The following is a 9,416-nucleotide window of genomic DNA, read 5'->3' as shown; positions in this document are numbered from 1 at the left end:
TACTGTGAAGTGGTCTTTTCCCCTGTGGCTCACACCCTTCAGTGTGCGCGCGTGTGTGTGTTGCGGGTGACAGAGTGACTGTAGCGTTGCTGATGTGTCACTCTTCCCCTTGGCCAGGGCTCAGCAGGGAGCGTGACCATGCAGTCGTGCTCAGTTTCATTATTGGGGAGTTTGCAGAAAGCAAGCTCCTCCCGGATGGAGCCTCTGAAGCCATTTGGCACTGGTTAAATTCCTCAGCCCTCTCAGGACATGGCTTTGGCACTGGCTCAGGGTGGACAAGACAATAAATCCAGCTCTAGGGAGCTTGGTACTGGGTCAAAACTGCTGTGGCTACATGGTAGGAAATGCTGATCCAGTATGAACTCACTCTGCTGCTTCAGATTTGTTTAGAAAACAATGTTGGCTTAACTCTGTACTGGCAAGGTTTATGTTGTGTTGAGTATTATCTGTCTGCACCACTCTAGCTTGATGCTGGCTCGAGTGTTGTTTGTCCTTCCACATCTGGCATGCACTCCGGATTGTGTGTGCTCTGGCTAATTTGACAGATGCAATTGCACGTCGCAGCCAGCTTGGTTCAGTCCCTCCTGTCGGGCAAGACGATTTGAAAGAGGGTTGAATTACAGTCTTAGCAGGGAGCAAGCCATGTCCCACACCAGGCAGTTGCCCTCCCCTTTCAGGAGTTACAACAGCCTGTACCTTGAGAAGTGATGCACGGTGAGGCAGAAACCCAGCTCTCTGTAGCTCCATCTCTCCTAGTACCATCCCAGGTCCAAGAAGGTACTAGAGAGACAAGTACTTACTCTGGCTGGTGGACACATCTCTGCCTGGCTCTCCCCAGGGGCTTTTGAGCAGTGTCTTGCACGCTGTTGCTGCCCTGGAGAGCATGTGTGCAGGGACAAGAGGAGGACATCAGCTGGGAGGAGGGCAAGCATTGCACCGAAGAGGAAGGGGAGGGAAGCGTTGTCTCAGCAGGAGGATGTTGCATTCCAGCACTGACGACCCCACAGCCCCGTGGCCAGTGCACGGGGCCTGGGAGAGGTGTTATCATTCCTCACAGGATCATGTTGGCAGAAAATGGGGTTGTACTGTGGGCAGGAGTCAAGGCAGCCCCATTGGAGACAGGTGCTCATTTGGGACAGAGTACGAGTGCAGGGACTTTTTCCAGCTGTGTAACTCAGGTGCTAGTGGTGTTAAGGGAGTGAAAAGGGCAGGAAGGTGGTGAGGGGTGGTTCCCCTCTTGCTTGTGTGTGGACATACGCAAGTCTCTGGTGACAAAAAGGAGCATTTGCTGAGCAGGTTTTGCAGTCTGAAGCCAGATTTACTTTAAAGCCCAGCAAGATGAGCTTTTAGGGGGGTGAAGCCAAGGGATGACAATGCCTACAAAACCTTATTGCTAAGGTCTCCTGAATCCTAATCCCAGTGAGGTCTCTCACCGGTGACCATGCTGTGCCTCAGTTTCCCCTACCTTTGTGTGGAGCAGGCTGTAGCCACAAACACTGGGGAAGAGAAGGAGGATGGGGAAGGGGGATGTGAAGACATGATTACCATTTGCACAGTGCTTCAGCTGTGCGGAGGGATGCTGTGGGGAAAGGGAGGTGCAGCCTGCGGACTCCGTGCTTGCATGGCTGCGTGCTGACCTTCGCAAGGGGCTGGATGCTGGAGGAGAATCCATAATGACTGGGGTGCTGTGTGCCAGGGCTGAGGCAGTGATTCACTCAAGCCTCTGTTTGTTTGGGGAGAGAAAGAGAGTTTGTGGCTTGTCACTTGGGAAACAGAGTGGGGATTCAGCGGCAGAGGGCAGGCTTCTTGGCTGGGCCTCCCCAAGCAGCCACGCCGCGTGTCTCTGTGTGTATCAGGGGAGCAAAGGGGACCCTGGTACAGGCCATGACTGGCAGCCAGCCATCCCTGGTCCCTGTCACTTCACCTCCCCCCTGCACCCTCTGCAGAGAGGCTGCTGAGTGGCCAAAGACAGCCCCGAGATGCACACACATGTGTGACCCATGTGCATGAGGAGAGGGAGAGGAGTAAAAGCCTTTCTAGAAGAGTAGCTGGATGGGATTCATGCTGCCTCCCTGCCCAGCTTGGCCTGCGTGTGGTCCTGCGTGTGGGGGTGTCCATGCTGCTTCAGCCCAGCCCAAGCCGGCACCTGCAGCAGGGTTGTGCCTGGTGTGTGGGGCCAGGTCACAAGCTGGGGAGTCGTGTTGGGCTAACTTGGGGGATGAAGAAGACCTCTTCCTCCCCTGAGCTTCTGCCCTGTCTCATCCCTGCTATGCTTTGTTAGGTGTGAGCCGTGCCTTGTTTCTCAGAGGTGGAGACCGGGAGGCGTTGCAGAGGGAAAGGGAATTGTGAGGCATACAGGGGTATCGAGGGGATGGAGACACTAAGAAGGAGGGAAGACCTGAGAGAAAAAGGGCAGAAGAAGAGGAAGAGATGGGTGGAGAGTGAGGCAGGAAGAAAGCAGCATGTGTCTGTGGTGACAATGTGGTGTGCAAGTCTCTTATATAGATAACACAGGCTAGAGTTTGACCTGACCATGTTAGTACTGGTCATGGAAGTGGTCTGAAAAGCTTTGGCAGGAGGACCAGCTCTGCACAGGGGACTGCTCATCTCCCATCTACCTCTTCAGCCCAGGGAATAACCACCCTGAGATTACCTTTCCTGCTCTGAGCTATCTTCTCCTGTGCATGTTCCTCTGCTCCAGATATGGAGGAGAAGGCATGGCCGAGAAACCCTTCCCCATGTCCTCTGTCCTCCTGGTCCTGGCCCTGTGGAGTCAGTGGAGGCAAGTGTGCAGCCTAGCACTGCTGGGTGTTGCCTTGCTCTGTACTGGAGGGATGTTGGTGAAGTCTTAGAGAGAGCCACAGACTTGCCTCTAGACTGCTCACCAGAAATACTTGTGGCCACTTTACCTCACATAAGGCAACATCTGCCAGGAAAGAATTCAACATGCTACATGAGGCAGAATTTTCTCTACAATTGCCCCATCAACATGTCCTGTAAGAACTGAATAGCAGCAATTAGATAAAAGGGATTTATGGAAGTTTCTGTTCCTCTTTTACAAAATATACTTGAGTATGTATCCACCAGGTAAGGTAGGTCTGTCATAGGGTAGGTAGATTTCATTCAGATGTTCTGAGTATCATTTTTGATGGGAGTGTGGCAGTTTCCAGAAGCTGGAATGCCCTTGTTGGCCTGCAGACAGGCTTGCAGGTGAACATGTACCCACAGCCAGTCATGTGTTCAATGTGGTGTACGTGTGACAGAAAGCTGTGGGTGCTTCTTGACCATCTTGAGCTTCCTGCCTGTCCCCATGTTGTAGGACCAATGGGTCATGGGGCTTGAAGTCAGCCGCATATCAGGGCCATCAGGCTGTGCCCTGATCTGAACTCCCATGCCTTTTAAAGCCAGCCTGCATGGTGAGAGCTATCGAGAACCAGCCTGGCACAAAGAGAGAAACGCTCATATAATGGGGCTACTTGTTTGAGTTCCCCAGCATTTCCCATTGCGTTTCATGTCTTGGGACTGATTCAGCTGAAAGGCAATCAATGGAGCTAACAGCTCAGCATTGTTCTGCTCACCTTCTGATTTACTTCTTTTCATCCTTGCTGGGTTTCATCTCCTCCCAGGTTCATGCATCCCCCAGCACTGAGGTCACTTTCTTTTTATTGCACCTTAGGCTGTATATAATCAAGCTAGCTCCGTTCCTGCCCTGAATCTTTTGGGGTCAAGATGGAAATCACTATTCAGCAAGAGACCCAAACAAATGAGCAAAACTAGCCTGGTCCATCAGAACAGGATGGAAGTTATCCAAGAAAACTTGCACTGATCAATTCCAGTCACCTCCTGTGTTTAAAGTGACTCAGTAACTCCATTTTTAGGATGTTGCTGGGGAGCTGAATTCTCTTATGATTTCTCTTATATCAGCCATCCCTTCCAACAGTGTTTGTGGGATTCTTTTCCCATATCTGCTTAGATGAGGAACTGAGGGAACCATGCTAATAGAATAATGGGTGCTAGGACAAAGCCAATCATAAAAAACCCCCAAAACCCACTTAAAAAACCCACAAAACCTCCCCCCCTTTCCTGAACAATAAGTTATCAAGTCCAGATGGTTAAATCCGAGAGTTTGGAAGGAGCTTAAGTGACTGAGCTGCTAACAAAAATATGCAATCTCTTGTGACAAAAGCTACTGATTCGGGGAATTGGAGAACACCAAATGTTGTACCTATATTTAAAAAAAGGCTCCAGTGGTGATCCAGGGAATTAAAGATCAGTAAGCTTTGCATCTGTATCTGGTAAACTGGTGGGAATGATAACTAAAAAGCAGTGCTTGAAGACATCTGGAAGATTGTGGTCTGATAGGGCCTAACCAGCACGGGTTTGGCAGAGGAAAACTGCATCTTGCTAATCTCCTACAATTCTTTGAATGTGTCAGTAAAGCAGTGGATAAAGGAGAACCAACTGATATAATGTATTTCGACTTCCAAAAGGCTTTTGAAAGATCCTGCACAAGACCTACTAAAGAAGCTAAGTAGTCAGTGAGAGACAAAATATTGACATAGATCAAAAACTGAGTAGGAGACTGAAAGAATGAGGGGATTAAACAGTCAAGTTTCACCATGGCAAAAGGTTAATGTGGCCTCCAGGTTCTCTTCTAAATCCCATGTGATTTACTGTATTGTTTAATGACTTGGAAAGGTGGGAGGAGAGATATGCCATATGAAAATTTGCAGATGAGACAAAGTTATTAAGTTAGCTGTGGCCGGCAAGGGCTGTGAGAAATGCTGGGAAAATAGAGCTGAGTTAAATGAATGCACTGCACTCTGGTGTACAAAACTCAGTGTTGATATGTTCAAAGTAATATGTGTTGCAGGGCAGGTTCACAACCCTCTAGATACCCCCAAAGGTCCTGAATGAAGGGTATCAGCCAAATGAAAGTGTGGGCAGATGTAAGGGGGCTCTTTGCAGAGCTCTACCCCATGTTGTGCTGCCCTTGAGCAGGCAAAGTAGCTGTTTGGCTGTGGAGGCAGTGGGTAGAGAGTACACTGGAAGGCTACAAGGCTCTCAGTACACCTGCAGTGCCACCTCATTTGGAATTGCACACTGAACTGGGTTCAGCCTGTTTCTGAAGGGATGCTGGAGAACTGAAGGGGTTCTGAGGTGAGACAGAAAGCCTTTGAACACCCTCAAGTGAAGGGATGGAGGAGGCAGGGGTTGCCGGTGTCAGACAGTGGACTGGGAGTGGATGTTGGAAGGAAATGAAATTATGAGACTTTTGAGTACATCTGTCCTTCCTTTCCTCATCACACAGGAATGAGGGAATGCACAGTGATGTTAAAATGCATGGGATTCAGATTTACAAGGTTGGACAGTGGAGCTCCAGGTCATGAGATTTTGTCAGGGCCAGGAATTTAAAAGGGTTCACAGCGGGCTTGTGTATTTTTGTGGAGAGCAAGAATATACAAATGAGCTTTAACCAAGGACAACCCCAACTTTGGAGCATGAACCTTCAGGTTCAGTCTCCAGAGCCCGTATTAACCTGCAACTCATAGCGACCAATAAGAAAAAGAAGATAGGAGCACATTGTCCCTCATTTGTCCGCTCTGAGGTTGTTCCACCTTTACCCCCCAAAAAGATCTGGTGATGTCTTTCATGAGAGCCAGTGTGGACATCTCTCTGATCTGGAATGGTTATTTCTCAGCGTGGACCTTACTTTAATAACACCTGCTGGGACATGAGCAGTGAAATTCTGTTTATGTCCCAGCTCCTCTGAGCATGACATGTGTTCAGGAGCACCCTCAAGCTCAGAGAAGAATGGGATCAGATTCTCTCCTAACATCAACTGGCATAATCATGTTGAAGTCAATAGTAAGAAGCAGGGTTTTCAGCTTCTGAATTTGAACTCAGCTCCAGTGAAAACCAAACAACACACACACATATACAAAAAATGCAAAACCACATAAACTCTTGAAATTTCCTGAGATCAGAAACTTAACCTGGGAAGTTCCCATATGTCCCTGGGAGACTGCCCATGCTTCCACCTCCCGCCTGAGCTATGGATGCAGGAATCAGTGCCAGGATAACAGGGTATTGCAGCCTTTCCATTTGCCAGGCCAACCTGGAGCCCAGAATTAAAAATCTGTTGGGGGTGAAGGGAGAAGAGAAATCCTTGAGCCTATAGAAACACTGAAACCTTATTATTTCCTCCTCTCTTCAGTGTTAAGGAGCTGAATCTATAAACACCTCCGCCCTGTCCTACAGCGTTCCTTACCCAGAAGCACAGTCCCAGTTCTTGGTTTTTTTTACTGAATACATGATAAAGGGTGCTGAAGTCATTAACAGCTTGGCTAACTGAGCCTGTTCACAGAGTTTCATTTCTAGCTATTTGTGTGTAGCACACAAATCTCAGACTCCTCATAAGTATGTCTCCTTCCTGGGCAGCCCACGAGGTGCGAGTGGAGTGACTTCTTGCACAGGGAAATGTTTTTAAGCCAGGAAAACAAACACTGAGGATCATCTCCACATGCTGCTCTTTGCTGGATCTCTGAGCCCTCTTGTATTCTTAGAGCTGTGATTTGTTTTGGTGGGTAGCTCAGAGCTACACCCACTGCAGCTGATATGGATAGAGTGGGAGCAGCCAGGCTCACGTCCCAGCACCAGCAGACCTGGGGTCAATATCACACCTTTCCATGGCGTTAAAAGCTCCTGTATGGCCAGAGGGAACTTTGGCAGTGTTTCAAAGCTGACATCATCACAGCCCCTGCGAACCTCTGGGGTGGAAGCAACATCTCCAGCACCTCTCCTGGAATCCAGGAGCTGGGGACTGCGGGGGCTGGGAGACGCTGACGTCACCCATGCTGCGTGCCAGCAACCCTAAGGCTTTGGAGACGGCTTGATCACCACTACTCTATTATAGTACCTAAAAAGACCTCTGGGATTGGAAGATGATTACATCTCTCTGCTCTATTAATGCAACCAATGAACCTCCAGGGCCAAAGGATAAATGCACCATCTCTGGAGTGTTATAGCATTTAGAAACGTCGCTCACTGACTCACAGCTGTCTTCCCCCCCCCACCACCACCACCTTCAACTTGTCTCGGCTTCCAGCCACCTTCTCTACTGAGGTGTCGCTGGATTATCCTTGTGCTTTCACAGTAGCTGGTTGTGTGCAGCACTGAGATGAGACTACACTACCTTTTCACTTGTTATGATTCTGGGGACATTGGTGTTGTGATGCATTTGCTAACCCTTTGTTCTATAAGTGCAGCAAGGGACCACTGCAATAGACCATTTCCACTCTTCATACAGCATCTGTGAACCTCTGGTACTGCTCTGCTGTGGCACATGATCTGCTTTTTGCCTCTTACAGGTGGGGCTCTTCTCACACTGTTATGAATGTTTCAGAAGACAGCTCGGCACCTGGGAACAGCTGCGTCGTATCAGCAACTGGAGCTTACTGACAGGAAGGGGGATACTTCAAATGTCTGGTCAGCAATCCTGGCATTTAGAAAGCACAAATTAATTTCTCAGACACCCTAGAGAGGTGGAGTTCTGTCATGTTATGAACCAGACTTGTAGATTCTGGGGAAAATCCTAAAAGCTTTTGGTAATAGAGGTTTTAGTGAGTTTAATGCCGATGGAATTAAAAGTCTCTAGGCACTCGTTGTGAATGGATTTACATCAGGGAGATTAGAAAAGGGAAAACGTTATTGGTGTCCAGGAAACTCAGGAGAGCAGCTGTCAGCTAGTTCAGATGGAAAGTTCCCCAGTGGGCAGATGCCCTGACAGCCAGGCAGCAGGCACACGCACACCCTGTGGTGTTGCCTTGCATGCTCACAGGCTGGGGACATGTCCCAGGGCCCACTGTGAGTCATGTCACATGCAAACATTCACAATGGGAGGTTTGCCCTAGACAGTTTTATGGACATCGAACATGAGCGAATGCAGTAATGGTCTCTCCATTTTGGCTGGCATGCTCTTACACAAAGACCCATATGCCTCACTCAAGTGCTACTGGCCTTTCTCAGCGTGTTCATTGCTGTTCACTCCTACCAAGGAGCATGGAGGAGGAAGACTTGCGTTCCTCCCTGCCTACAGAGAGACACACTGCACTGGATGGACTGCAAAAGTCTCTTCCTTCAGGGCTGGGCCTTTTACTGACCCTTTTCTTCCTACCAGAAACACTCCTGGCATGTAGCTATGAAGTGTAACTACAGAGTGCATTTAAAAGGAATTCTAGACAAGATCCTTATTGAAGAATTTTGTGAAGTGTAGTAAATTCAAGTAAATTTCATCCAACTCACAAAATCCTCCATCTTCAAGTTGTCTGGGAGGGCAACCTGGGGAGGCATCACTGTATGCTGGCGAGGTTCTGCTCCTTTTCCCAAAGCCTCAGTGTTTTTCACTGCTGGAGGAAGCACCCTGGAACTAGATGGCCCTTGCCTGTGCTCTTAGATAAGAAAGGCATGATCCTGGAGTGTTTGTCCTTGGACTTCCCTGCTGGGGCGGGGTTGCTGAGGCTGTGCTCTTTGCTGAGGAATCACAGACGTAATAGAAGAAAAGACACCAAGAAACCTACAGGGAGAGTGAGAAGGGATTTGGCCTTAAGTACATGAGCTGGTTATTCTCCTCTCAGGAAGGCTCTAAGAGCCGATTTGTCTGCTGTCCCTCTTGTTATTTCTCTCCAAAGTCCTCATCACTTGTTGGTGCATCTTGCTGAGAGCAGAGATCAGGGTTAATTCACCCTGGCTTTCTTCTTAAGTGGGACATCATCAAGCTGAGGACTCAATTCAAATCCTGCTTCAAAGATCTTTATCTACTCTGCAGCCTAGGAGAGCTGGCTGGAAGATCAGGCTTTGCTAAAGCAGGGAGGTCCTGGCTCCAGCAGAGATGGGCAGGAGGGAGAGCAAGGTGACTGACCAGGGTTAGGGAGGTAATAACCTGACTTTATCGCCTAAGGGCTCACAAGCACCACCTCTCTCAGCACACCGAGAGTTATCCTTGCTTTGTAAGGTGAAGATAACCTGTCCACAACATACAGCACAGAGCTGGGATTCAAGCCATCCCTTTTTTTCCTGTTGACTCTGAGGGGCTGGGCTGGGGGGAAGGCTGCTGGAGTGCCCTCAAAACAAGGTAACTGGTATTTAGTACCAGGAGCAGGGCAGGCACGGTGGCTTTAATGTCCCTCCCAGCGAGCTGGTAGATGCCATCAGGGATCCACACAGGAGGAGGAGGAGATGGGAGAGAGGAAGGAGTGTGAGCAGTCTCAATGCCTCCCCAGGGGGGCCCTATTGTGCTGGCAGGAGATGGTGGGAGTGTGGGGAGTCAGGGAGGAAAGGCGTGAAGGGGGGATGCTTTCTTTGCTGGCAGGCTGGCATCCTGCAAAGCGGCAGGGAGCGAGCGGGCATTGTGGCAG

The sequence above is a fragment of the Phalacrocorax aristotelis genome, chromosome 1 (assembly GCF_949628215.1).
Source record: "Phalacrocorax aristotelis chromosome 1, bGulAri2.1, whole genome shotgun sequence".
Classification (NCBI taxonomy): domain Eukaryota; kingdom Metazoa; phylum Chordata; class Aves; order Suliformes; family Phalacrocoracidae; genus Phalacrocorax; species Phalacrocorax aristotelis.
This window is presented reverse-complemented; position numbering follows the sequence as displayed.